Genomic DNA, 13,227 nt, shown 5'->3' on the forward strand with positions numbered 1-13,227 from the left:
GGCCCTGTGGGTACCCTCCTTGTGCAGTCCACCCCCCCATCCCACCCCCTGTGTGCAGGGTGCAGAGCTGTCTGTGAGAGTGGGTGGTGACAGGCACTGGCACACCATCCCAAGGAGCATGGGCCAGCTGGGCTTTGGCCAGCCAGGGTCCGCTGGAGGCATGGAGGGTGGTGGGTATGGTACACTCACCGTGTGATCTGTGGTGTGTGCCCTGTGAGGTACTTACCTGAGAGTCCACTGCTGTGGTTGGGGGGATGCCCAGATGGCTGATGCCTGGCTGGAGATATAGGAGGGGAGATTTATGACCAGGTCCCTCTCCTTGTGGACCACTTCCCGGCTGAGGCTGGCTCCAGTACTGGACCAGGTGGTGCAGGGCTGTGCGGGGATTGCAGCTCCTCGACATCTCTGGGGTGAGGCTCCTCAGTGGAGGTGTCAAGGATGGCAGGTGGGAAGGTGGTATCCCAGGGGCTCAAGATGGTCCGCAGCTCCCAGTAATATGAGCACAAAGCGGGAGCAGCCCTCAACTGGCTGGCTGAGTCCCGAGCCCAGGCGTAACCCTACCACAGCTCCTTAACCGTCCTCCTGACCTGGAACTGTGCATTCAACCTTTGGGAAGAAAAGGGAGGGCCAGCAGACTCCATAGACCTCTGCAGCCCCTGCCCAAAGGATCCCACCCAAATGGCAGTAATATGGTACAAGAGTAGAGCCCAACTGCCACAGTGACACTCTGGCTAAATCTCATACCTGTCTGTGCCATAAATAGATGACATAGCAAGAGTAGAACATTAAGTAATTTTAATTTCTCTTTAATCCCAGCATTTTCCTGCATTCTGGACTAATAATCTTTCCAAAAACTGTAAGGGAGGGGCTCACCGCGTGAAACATTCTAGGGTGTGCTGTCCTTCGTGTGACAGCAAACCATGTGTTCTAGAGACCACGCTTTAGGGCCAGTCAAGCAACACTGTTCTTAGCTGCTGGATACTGAGAACTAGATGGGAGAAAATTACCCAGGAATATACCCTCTGCCCCAACAAAATCTACTGACCATGAACAGTGCAATCAATCCTACCTCCTCTCTCCAAGCCCCCAGATTGTGTACTGTCCCTTACGTATCATCTCACATCCCACATCATGCTCTTGGAAGATTCCAAGCTACGGTGCACAAATTGGATCTGATCCAAAGCCCACGGAAGTCTTTGCCAGTGTTTCCACTGATTTCCATAGGCTTTGGATCAAACCCATCTGTGAGCAGCCCCTGAGATCTAGAGGTGTAAAGAGTGCTACACAGAAGAGAAATGATTGGGAGGTAAACTACAGGATTAGCTGTTCTGAAAGACATACTGTAGTTCATCCAGAAGCTATGGGCCTGAGCTCTGTGTTATACAGGAAATTGGACTACGTGATCGTAATGGCTCCTTCTGACATTGAAAAAAATAATTAAAATCATCTAATTTGTTTCTTAGCTAATGTCTTGTTTCTCCTAGCCAGAAACAAGAGTTGCCCTGCAGTCCTTTGCTAGGCAAAATTCCATGAACTCCACTAGAAACTTTACCTATCTGTAAAGCCCCGTGTGGATACAAAATTTTGTACCCACACCCACATCTGTATCCACAAATATGAGCCATGGATCTAAAGCAGACATCCACAGCTCTACCTCTGAGAACTACAGGCGGAGTCCATCAGTAGAGAAGAAGGACAATTAATCCATATCTTCAACCTTTTCTGATTTAATATCAAAGGTGCTGCCACCCGTCAATAATCTACTAGACAGGCATAAACAGCTTCCCTCTGTGTTGCAGCAAGTGAAAGAAAAGCACTACAAACAGAAGCATCTTTGACATTCCTGCAAGTTTTCTGTAATAGATCACTTTTAATTAATTAGACAAATAAGTCAGAGACAGCCTGTAGGATACTTTATGTGCATTTGTGTCTGGAAGTGTAATAGGAAACTGAATCTGTCTCGGAGTCACATGTCAACATAAAACATTTTTCATTTATTGTTTTGGCTTTCATGATTTTTTTCTTTGCTCATTGTAGAAATGAGAAGATTTATTTCAGAGCTTTCTGTGTTATGTGATAGAAGCAGGCACAAAAATGCAAAAAGTGGTTTTGTTTTGTTCATCTTTTACTTTCAGATTCCTAAATATGGAGCCATCACCAGACAAAAAGGAAGTAACACAGATGTCTGCTGTTACATGAAGCCATGCTTACTCTTTAGGATCACTGCCTAGCACTGAATGAATAGAAATAATATTTTAGGCAGCCATCCCATCAAGTGCTACCATTTCCATAGCTGTGTATTGCTGTTAAGAATAGACCAACCTTGACAAAACACCAGAGCTGAATAATGCTACATTTTAGTTTGATCTTGACTAGTAAACTCAATATTGATCAGAACCCTTTTGAACAGCTATACATGCTTTGGAGGCAACCACTGCGTTTCTAACTTGAGAACTGTGCAGTAACTGTTTTGTATGCTGCCCAAACCACAAGAATTCAAAATCGCCCTTCTGGGAAGGCACCTTCTTCCTTTTTAAAAGGAATTAGTCTCCAAAGGCCTCGCATGCTTTCCCACGCTCACAGCTTGCAGGTTATAAAACGTGTGGGAGTACTGCAGTTTTGATTGGTCAGGTAGGCTGGGTTTCTGCTAGCCTGACCGAATACCTTTGAGCCCTATCAGCACACAATGATCAGTGGAATTCTTGGCATTTTTGTCATGGTATCAGAGGCAGTACTTTGCAGAACAAATGCCAATGACCTGCTGTTCTGTCAGAGCTCCGTACTTACCTTTTATTTTCAAGTCAAAGGTTAGGCCTATTTATGTAAATCCGCCTCAGCCACCAGCCAAGTTTTCTGACCTCCTGGTTTTCATTCTCCTAATTGTTTCAGGTATTTTTCTTGAAAAGCTTTGGTCAGTTAAGTCTAGGTTTTTTTTTTAAATACTTTGAAGAATTTTAAGAGCTTGCATAGCCCACCCAGTTTGCAAAGTAGAAACATCAGTGGCCCATTGCCCCGGGCACTTATTTAAAATTCATTACCAGGAAATAAGGTTTAGTTATACAGCTCCTCCGTTAAAAAATATTTTTGAGAACACATGCACATTGGTTTTTACTTGGGATTGGGTGGCATTTGAAGTTTTGTATCTAGGCAGTGATCAATTATGTTCCCTTTTGCCATTATTTTCTATTAAGAATGTTATTCAGTGGGAAGCTTTTTTTATTTCCCATGCCTAGGTCAGCGGTTACAATTAGTCACTTTACAGCTTACCATGGTGTTTGTGATGGGTTAAAAGGTTGAATTTTGCTATTATGGTCTACACCAGGGGCAAAAATTGAGGGCAGACCCCCTTGGGGGACGGGCATTATATTTCATAAGTGGGGACACAGCATGATTGGCTGCTGGGTCTCAAGCTCACCCATCTAATCAAAAATGTTCCAATATGTTATTGTCTTTATGTATGTGAATGCACATTTACAGACCAGGGTATCACATTTCATTCTTGCTCACTTGAAACATCACTTGAAGGGCCGCAGGAAAAAAAGTAACACAGTGTCTGAGGAAGTGAAATGTTCACGTGGTCCTGAGTCTGAAGTTCAGGTTGACAGCAAAGAGCAGCGCCGCTGGAAATGGAATTAGGCTCAGTCCAGCTGGGCTTGAGTTTATGCTCGGAGAGCAGAAATGCCTCACTTATGGGGAATTAATTATATAGCTAAGTCTGTAGGTACACTATTTGTGTTAATCAATGGCTTAGGCATTTGTCTGCTGTAGACAAGGGAATTATTGGTCTGTTTTCTCCAGGAAAAGGCATTCACATAGTCACTGATGTATGTTATGGCCAGAGGCACCAAGAGGTGCTGCAGGCCCCAGGACAAGCGAGAAGCTGCACAATTATTTGTTACAGAGGAACACTGAGAAAAACTAGGAAGGCACGAATGGTGGTATCTCCACCTGAAAGTGTTAGTAGCTAAAATGATTTATGTTCATCCCTTTCTATTGAACAAAATGTTTAAATGCAGTGGTTGAGAAATCAATACAAAATACATTTTAAAAGAGTTGCTACATTGACCAAGAAGACCTAGAAATGCCAGTCAGTTGCAAGATGATGAAAGCACAAGCTACAGTAAGGCTCTGAAACTTTATCAACACGTGGGCCACATTTAAGAAAGAAAGCATTCTCTGAACGTTTTCCTTCCTGTTTGTGATGCTCACACCACTTTCCTGTTCCATTCACAACTGCTTAGCCTCTCTGTCGCAATAACAGCAATTGCTCACGTGGAAAAGTAACATCGGGAAAGTATTCAATGAATTTTGCCTTCTTTCAATGCAATCCAACTGAAGGAGCAGCCAGCTTTTCACAGACCACAGTTTGAGAATCTACATACTATGGTATTTTTGTTAATACCCATCTCAGAGTATAAACCTCTTTCTCCAGATATTTCTGGCCTATTTGTCCCTTAAAGCAGAGGGGAATACCACATTATTCCCTTTAATTGTTATTTTCCCAATACGAATCATAGAATCATAGGGTTGGCCCAGATGGCCAGATCCAATCTTCTATTCATGCCCAAAATATGATCTGGGTACATTATGATGCATCAGGTCAATGTCATGGTACAGTAGTTGGACATCCAGCATAGTTTAATGACATCAAAGCAATAAATTTTCCTTTCCTTTCCCATAGATGGGATATTCTCCTCTACTTTCCATCCTGTGCATATCCACCAATTTCTTGATACCTAGGAAATAAAAGGCATCTTAACAGACCAGGACATGATTATGTCTACTGTAGATATTTATTAGCACCCACGTTTCTAAATTATCAGCGTGTTCTTATGAAGATTTGTGTAACACCTGCTCTGCTCTGTTTTTCGGCACAGCTTCTTATCAAAAAGGTCACTATCCCTGGTGTGTTGGGAGAGCTTTCTCATCCTTTAACACCTGACCCCCTTGAGACAAGGTGGGTCGTAAAATGTACGCTGAAAGAGGGATAATTTGAATTCAGACTAATCTCCAGTGAAAGCTTGCTCAATGGCAGCCTCCACTAATAAAACCTGACCCTGGTCTATGCCCATTGAAGTTCCTTGGTTGAAAGCAGCTTTTGCGTTGGAGTTTGGAAAGAAGGTTGGTAGTAAGAGCAAGCAAGAACCTATAAAGTAAGCACTTAAGTCAGCTCACACAAGTAGATCATGAATCCCATGATATTCAATAGCTTTTATTAAAGCGTCTGCTTCTGGAAACATAAGAACAGCCATACAGGGTCATACCAAAGGTCCACCTAGCCCTTATCCTGTCTTCCAACAGTGGCCAATGCCAGGTGACACCAGGGACACCTCAAGGCTCAAGAAGGAGAAGGGAGAAAAAAAAAAAACCTAAAATGTGTTATTCAAAATCCCATTTAAAAGACAGTCTCATGATTTTTGAAGCCTGATCCATGAAGTTTGAATGTTTGCAATTGGTGGTGTTGGGCAAGTGCCTCTTTTGACTTGGACTTGGGTTGTAGCCATTTTGGTCCACCAGTCTTGGAGAGACAAAATGGGTAAAGTGGTATCTTTTATTGGACTAACTCCCGTGGTGAGAAAGACAATCAGGCAAGATTTCTTCAGGTCTGGGAAAGGGGGTAGTCAGAATGCCACAGCTCAGTACAAGGTGGAAGAGGTTGATTAGCAAAAGCAATTAACGTGTGTTTCCAGGGATCACTCTAGGTGAAATGGTCCATTAGCACCTCTCTAGTCACAGGGTGGAAAAGAAGGGTGGCACTGTTAGTGACTTACAGATTTTTGCAAAAAGACATAACTCCAGTATCTCACTCAATGACTTTTCGTGTCCAGAAAAGTTCTGAATTTAATTGGCCAGGCTCATCTTCTGAAAGTGCTGTGTGTTTCCCTTGAGGATGAGGACTGATAGGCGAGACGTGGAGCGATCACTTTGTGAGAAATGTTCACCCGCACATGATGTGTGTGGTTTGACTTTTATCACTTCCCTGTGTTAATTCATTTAAGGCACTAGTGACTGCTATCATCCAGATAGTTGCAACTGGGCAGGTAAGTGCATTGAGGGAGGTACACCACATGTGAGGAGAGGCCTGTGTAGGACACATAGCTCTAGAAAGGTGTAGTGCGGGTGGGGAGGGGGAGGTTGATCTACTCAGTCGATCCACCTCTGCTGTGCACCCCAGGGGAAACTTCCCACCCTTAGCCTCACACGTGCTGTGGAGTGCACACGGCAGGCTTCCATGATCACGGATGGGAATGCTTTCCTCATTTAGGTCTAACTTGCCACAAAGGCAGAGCCAGCTCACTTTTCATCTGCCAAACAGCACGGTCTATTGTAATTCTGCAATGGCTAAGCCGCTTCTTGAAACACTCCTTGCTGCTGCCCCGTTGTTCCATGTAAGGCTTCATGAGCCATGGGAGAAAGGGGTATGATGGGTCTCCCATGATCTTTGTGGCCATTTCAACATCCTGGCTAGAGTCTTCTGGTCTGGAGAGAAAGGCCGTGCTTGCTCTGTTCAGTGCAGGCCAGCTGAAGGTGTGCGAGCCATGTACCTTCCCAGACCACCCCACATTAAAACCGGGGAAAGGCCCACAGTCATTCACAGGAACCTACAGTCCCAGAGTGGAGTGCCCCTTTCTACGGATGCACTCTCTCACAGGATGGTCCAGAGCCAAAAATAGAAAGTGCATGCCATCTCATGCTGCTGCAAAGTTAGGGAACCCCAATGGCACAAAGCCATACAATAGGTCACGTGCATTTCTAAGCACATGTGATTAGTTGCCCCATAGACTTGTGTTAATGCTGCCCCAATGGTGGACTTCCCCACTACAAACTAATTCGTAACCAGCTGGTAGCAGTCTGAAGCTGCCAGCTTCTACACAGTGATCATCATGTGGTTCTCCACCAAGAGGGCAGCACTCATTTTATTATCCTTGCACTGTAGTTCTGAGGTGAGCTCTGCATATACTTCCAAGATAGTGGCTTTCTGCATCCAGTTCTGCAACCACTGCTCTTCATCCCACAAATGCATAACGATGCAATTCCACCACTCAGTGCTTATTTCCTGAGCCAAAAAGCGATGGCCCACGATGTTCAGCTGCTCCATGAATGCCAAAAGTAAACTGGTGCTGTTTCTTTCCATGGCACACAGCAGGTCATGAAACTCTGGTTCCTGGTCAGATTGGCAGCTGCTGATATACTGCATTACCATCCATGATATGTTCATCACAGCAGCCACAACCGCAGAGAGCAGTGTGGGATCCATGCTTTCAGCCACAGATGGTGAAGGCCCAGCATACAGGAGCTGTTGAAAAATGCAATGAAAACAGTAAGACCCATGGAATGCTGGGGCAGAAAGAAATGCATCATGGGACATTTAAGCCCACACCCATATTGCATTGCAATTCAATCTGCCCACCCACAGCTATTAGCTGTGGAAGGTGGTGAGTCACATCAAGGAATAGTGACCCACAGTGCACTGTAATCATTGTCGATGCTAGAGCACCGAGTATGGATGTACTCTCCTGACGGAAGGAGCATTGAGTGAATGTGCACAAATGATGTAATTATACCGGTTTCTGATTGTCTGCATCAATTGCATTGTCAGAACTCTGTAGTGTAGAAACGGCTTAATTGAGCAGCCAGTATCATATACAAAAACGGATGGAGTGTTTCTGGTCTGAAGACAATGTCAAAGTGACAGCAAATAACAAAGGAGAGATAACAAAAATCTGCAGTCATGGGGCTGTGGCTCAGTAAATGAAAGCCAGCTGGTACAATTGTATTGCTGCTTTGCACAAACCCTTTCTAAACTATCTTTTAAAAAGGCATAAGAGCATCCTAACAATGCCAGATCCTATTTAATAATTACTGCATAAACGTGGGGTTTGTGTTCATCTTCCAAGAACAGAGACCAACTTTCCTAATACTTTAAAATCGCTTTTGGTTCTGACAGTTTCTCCTCTTCTCTTTTAGAGGACTGTTTTGCATCTTTAGTCCTGGGGGAATGCTGCAATTGTTGCATTTGGAGTCAGAATAAAATTGCAGAATTCCCCAAGGACTAGCACGTGCTTGTCATTTGGCTACATGCAAATTGTACCTCCCTGGTCTGGCACCCTAGAGACCTTATCAGTCCCAAATCAGGGAACTTGCTGGACTTGGGGAGGTCAATACATGTCCTAAATATGCCGATCACTGGGATGGGGGGCCTGCAGGGGAAGAGATGGGATGTATGTGGAGCCCCACAACCACAGCCCCACTGGAGCTCCCTGTGGCAGCTGGACAGCACTCCTGGCCCCTGCTGCCAGCTGTGGGGCTACTTTCCTGGAGCCTGGCTGTCAGGGTCCTAAGCCACCCTGCCTTTCTCCCCCAGGGTCCTCCGTCCCTGCTTTTTCCCCTCCCTCCCTGCACTAGAGTACCACAGCTGAGCTATTTGTGGTGTGCCAGAAAGTCTGGGAGGGTCGGTTGGGGGAGTTGATGAGCCAGCCCCAGGCTTTTCCCAGCCCAGGAACACCCATGGGGATGCCAGACTACAAATGTTGCCAGACAACAGAAATCAGGATATTAGAGATCAAACCTGTATCTGTTGTTATGCCCTGATGTTTGGGAGAGGCCAGGAAGTACAATTTTCATTTGTAAAATCTTTTCATTCAGGTTTAGTATTACAAAACTTGGAAGAACATTTTACTGTAGCTGACCACAAGAGATGATAGTGGTGCTGAGGTGATATTTTGTTTGTTGTTCTTGTTTCAGGAGGTTGGATGTGGCGGTTGGGTAAACAAGATCCTAGTTTTACTCATTTCAGAGAAATTTTAGTTTTCTCCCACACCAGTAAAATACTGCATAAATCTAGAGAGTGCTGAAGTATAATTAGTGATGGGAACTGTAGCTTTGCTTTCAATTTGAAGACAAGCCACAAAAATGTTTCTTTAAGGGGAGGAAGCATTAAGGAGACCAGGGTACAGTATTTATTTTCCTGAATTTCAGTAACTTTTTTTTACCCTCAGGATCAATTTCACTCAAGCCAAGGCCACTGTAGCACTAGAAGTCTGAGGCAGGCCTGAAACTCCCCCTGTTGGAATTTGCTAGGCAGGCAAGGAAAAAAAAATCTGAGAAAATAGCTCTCTCAAGCCTCCACAAATCATTTTGGTTTTGCGTAACCTGCAAAGAGCTGAATCTTCATGTATGGACTTGTTTTTGAGGCTGCTAGAGGAGCAAAAGCAGAATTTGCTAATCTGTTTCTTAAACCTACAGCAGTGATTCTCTGTGTGGGGACTTATGATGGGACATGCCCCCACCCCACTGACAGCGAGCCTAATGAATGTCCCTGCAGATACGCAGTGGTGATTGGGTGCACCAGTGCAGAACATGCACTCTACCTGAAGAAGGGGAGCTCAAAAGTTGAACCTGGCCACAGACCAACAGGAAAGTTTTCCTAAGGAGAGGTTGCTAAAAAGCCCAAATGGAGGCATTTAACCTCTTTGCCTTTCCTAGCAGACAGACACTGTGGCCTTGAGAGGAGGTCTGGATGTCTGCTCAAGATGGTCAATGCATGTGACGAAGCGGGTCTTTGCCCACAAAAGCTTATGCTCCAAAATACCTGTTAGTCTATAAGGTGCCACAAGATTCCTTGTTCTCAAAGCTACAGACTAACACGGCTACCTCTCTGATACTTGCTCAATATTAGTGTCCTGTAGCCAGACTTGAGGAGCAGTGCCAAGGAGGAGGGGCAACTGCACTCAGAGAGGACCTCGGAAGCGAGCTCCACTCCTGCTGGGAAAAGTGAGCTTGTCTAGGAGGGAAATCCAGAAGACAAGGGACGCAAAGAGACAATGAGCCCAAGTTGAAAACCAGCCAGCTACAGGGCTGAACAGGGAAAATGTGGGTGAATGTTCAGATCAATGACGAGAAAGTGTAGAGTAGGAGGGGAAATAAACCACAGAACTCAGAGTGAATATCAGAACATTAAAGAGGAAGAAAAAATTAGTCTGGGGGAAGGGTGGGGAAGAAGAAAATGCTGCATAACCAGCAAATGCTGGGGTCTGGGGAGCAGATCTTCAGTTAGGGTAAACTCTGCTGGCTCCAGTAATCTGCCCCTGGTTTGTGGGCCGCAATGTCACTATCTGCTATATATTTGAGTCTGTCTGTCCCTGAACTCCTCCAAAATGGTCAGAGTTAGAACCACTAAATTTGGCACGCAGCTTCCTCCTTCCAAAACTTACAGCAAGGTAAGGCAAAGGAAAGGGAGAGCTCTGCTAGCAGGAACAGTTATACTGGATAATGATCACAGGGACGCAGCAAGGGACCAGGACAACTATAACCCCACTGGGGCAGCAGGTGTCAGGAGTGAAGAAAGGGCCAGCTACCTACTGTATATTTCAGAGAGTTTGTCTGCTTGTGTGTCTGTTCGTCTGTGTGTCTGTCTGTCTCCCCACATGCCTGTTGCAGGTGCTGTGGCCACGCACAGGCTCTTCTCACCTAGCCCCTAGCTGATGCGGTGAGCAAGGGCTGTGGCTGATCTCTCTCCCCAGGGCAGCCTGCATACTGACCCCCTCATCCCTAGCCCCACCTCAGAACAGTTATTTAAATGAAGAAAAACAAAACTTATTTGCGTTAAGGACCCAAGCAACACAGATGAAATCTTCTCGCACCATACAATATAAACACTGAACTCATGAACACAAAAACAAAGTGAGTCTAAGGATCAGGTTCTTTCTGCTACTGTGAAATATAAATGAATAAAAATCACATTAAAGCTTGGGTAAGACTAGAAAACTGACTAATGTGGATGCTGCTTAATAAACGTATCTTTCTTGGTGTCTTCAAGTCATACCTACTTGCTGGAGTCTTCAGTGACCATTTCAAGTTCTTTGTGAACTTTGTCCATTGCCACAGTTGTGGGAAAGCCATTTCTTTCCCTCTGAGCCATCATATTTAATCTAAATAGGCTGAATTTGCCACATTTGCTCTTGCTAATTGCATATACTTGGCTCTCTCCCTGCCTCTGAAGATTCAGAGAAATGTCTCTGAGGATGCTACCTCTCCTGAGAATAACACTTTTTTACAGCTTTTGGCTATGTCTACATGAGCCCCAAACTTTGAAATGGCCATGCAAATGGCCATTTCGAAGTTTACTAATGAAGCGCTGAAATGCATATTCAGCGCTTCATTAGCATGTGGGCGGCCGCGGCACTTTGAAATTGACGCGCCTCGTCGCCGCGTGTCTCGTCCCAATGGGGCTCCTTTTTGAAAGGACCCCGGCTACTTCAAAGTCCCCTTATTCCCATCTGCTTATAGGAATAAGGGGACTTCGAAGTAGGCGGGGTCCTTTCGAAAAGGAGCCCCGTCTGAACGAGACACGCAGCGGTGAGGCGTGTCAATTTCAAAGTGCTGCGGCTGCCCGCATGCCAATGAAGTGCTGAACATACATTTCAATCCTTCATTAGTAAACTTCGAAATGGCCATTTGTGTGGCCATGTTAAAGTTTGGGGCTTGTGTAGACACGGGCTTTAAGTGTTAGCAACCAATATAACTGTAAAAGAGTAAACTGGATTCTGTTCCTCTGTGTGGATTGTCAATAAAAATGTTTACTACATTCTGGTTGTGTCTGCACTACAAAAATAACTTCAAAGGTGCTTACTTCGAGGTACAACTTCAAAGTAAGCAACTTCGAAGTTGATCTACACACACAGTTAAAACAAAAAGCAGTCCAGTAGCACTTTAAAGACTAACAAATTAATTTATTAGTCTTGTTAATAATAAATAACAATAATTCGTTAGTCTTTAAAGTGCTACTGGACTGTTTAGCTGTGTCTACACGTGCACGCTACTTCGAAGTAGCGGCATCAACTTCGAAATAGCGCCCGTCGCGGCTACATGCGTCGGGCGCTATTTCGAAGTTAACTTCGACGTTAGGCAGCGAGACGTTGAAGTCGCTAACCTCATGAGGGGATCGGAATAGCGCCCTACTTCGACGTTCAACGTCGAAGTAGGGACCGTGTAGACAATCCGCGTCCCGCAACGTCGAAATTGCTGGGTCCTCCATGGCGGCCATCAGCTGGGGGGTTGAGAGATGCTCTCTCTCCAGCCCCTGCGGGGCTCTATGGTCACCGTGGGCAGCAGCCCTTAGCCCAGGGCTTCTGGCTGCTTCTGTGGCAGCTGGGGATCTATGCTGCAGGCACAGGGTCTGCAACCAGTTGTCGGCTCTGTGGATCTTGTGTTGTTTAGTGCAACTGTGTCTGGGAGGTGCCCTTTAAGGGAGCGGCTTGCTGTTGAGTCCGCCCTGTGACCCTGTCTGCAGCTGTGCCTGGCACCCTTATTTCGATGTGTGCTACTTTGGCGTGTAGACGTACCCTCGCAGCGCCTATTTCGATGTGGTGCCGCGCAACGTCGAAGTTGAACATCGATGTTGTCAGCCCTGGAGGACGTGTAGACATTATTCATCGAAATAGCCTATTTTGATGTTGCTACATCGAAATAAGCTATTTCGATGTTGGCTTCACGTGTAGACGTAGCCTTTTTCTGTTTTGATAGAATATAGACTAACACGGCTGTCTCTCTGTTACTACACGCACAGTTAAACTTTGAAGTAGGGCAACTCTCTGTTCCCAGGAGTGGAGTAAGGACTTCGAAGTTGGACTCCCTATTTCAAAGTTAACTTCGAAGTCAGGGAAACTGTCTGCAGACTCTCTGCTGGCTACTTCGAAGTAGTGTCTAACTTCGAAGTTAATTTCAAAGTTAGTTCCTAGTCTAGACACACCCTTTCACTGTAGAACCTTTATTATTGGTAATGATGTCTGAGCAGAAGGATGCTATTTGATAGAGTCTTTGGAATGTGTGTTTGGTAAACAGGAAGGTGACAAAATACTTGTTCAGAATTGTAAACAGGCAAAATTGTTATGGAACTTATTGAGGGACAATAAGCTCATTTTATACATAATAATGTCAATATAACCTCACCCTTACATGGGCGAATGCAGGATTTAGCTCTTACTGGGAAAAGCTGTACAAAAATATTGATACTGTTGGTGCTAGAAAAATAATGGCCCAGTTTCACATAAAGCAGTGCAATATGAGTATGTCTTGCAGATGAATACCCTCAGCAAACTGAGGTTAAATGTCATCTGAAACAAGGCAGAACTTGGCCCACAATCTTTTTTAAAAAGAGCAAGGGCCAAATTCTGTATTTATATAACCACTCAACACCACCACTCCAACTCTGAGGTGGCTGCTGGT

This window comes from Carettochelys insculpta, chromosome 1 (assembly GCF_033958435.1).
Source record: "Carettochelys insculpta isolate YL-2023 chromosome 1, ASM3395843v1, whole genome shotgun sequence".
Lineage (NCBI taxonomy): Eukaryota > Metazoa > Chordata > Testudines > Carettochelyidae > Carettochelys > Carettochelys insculpta.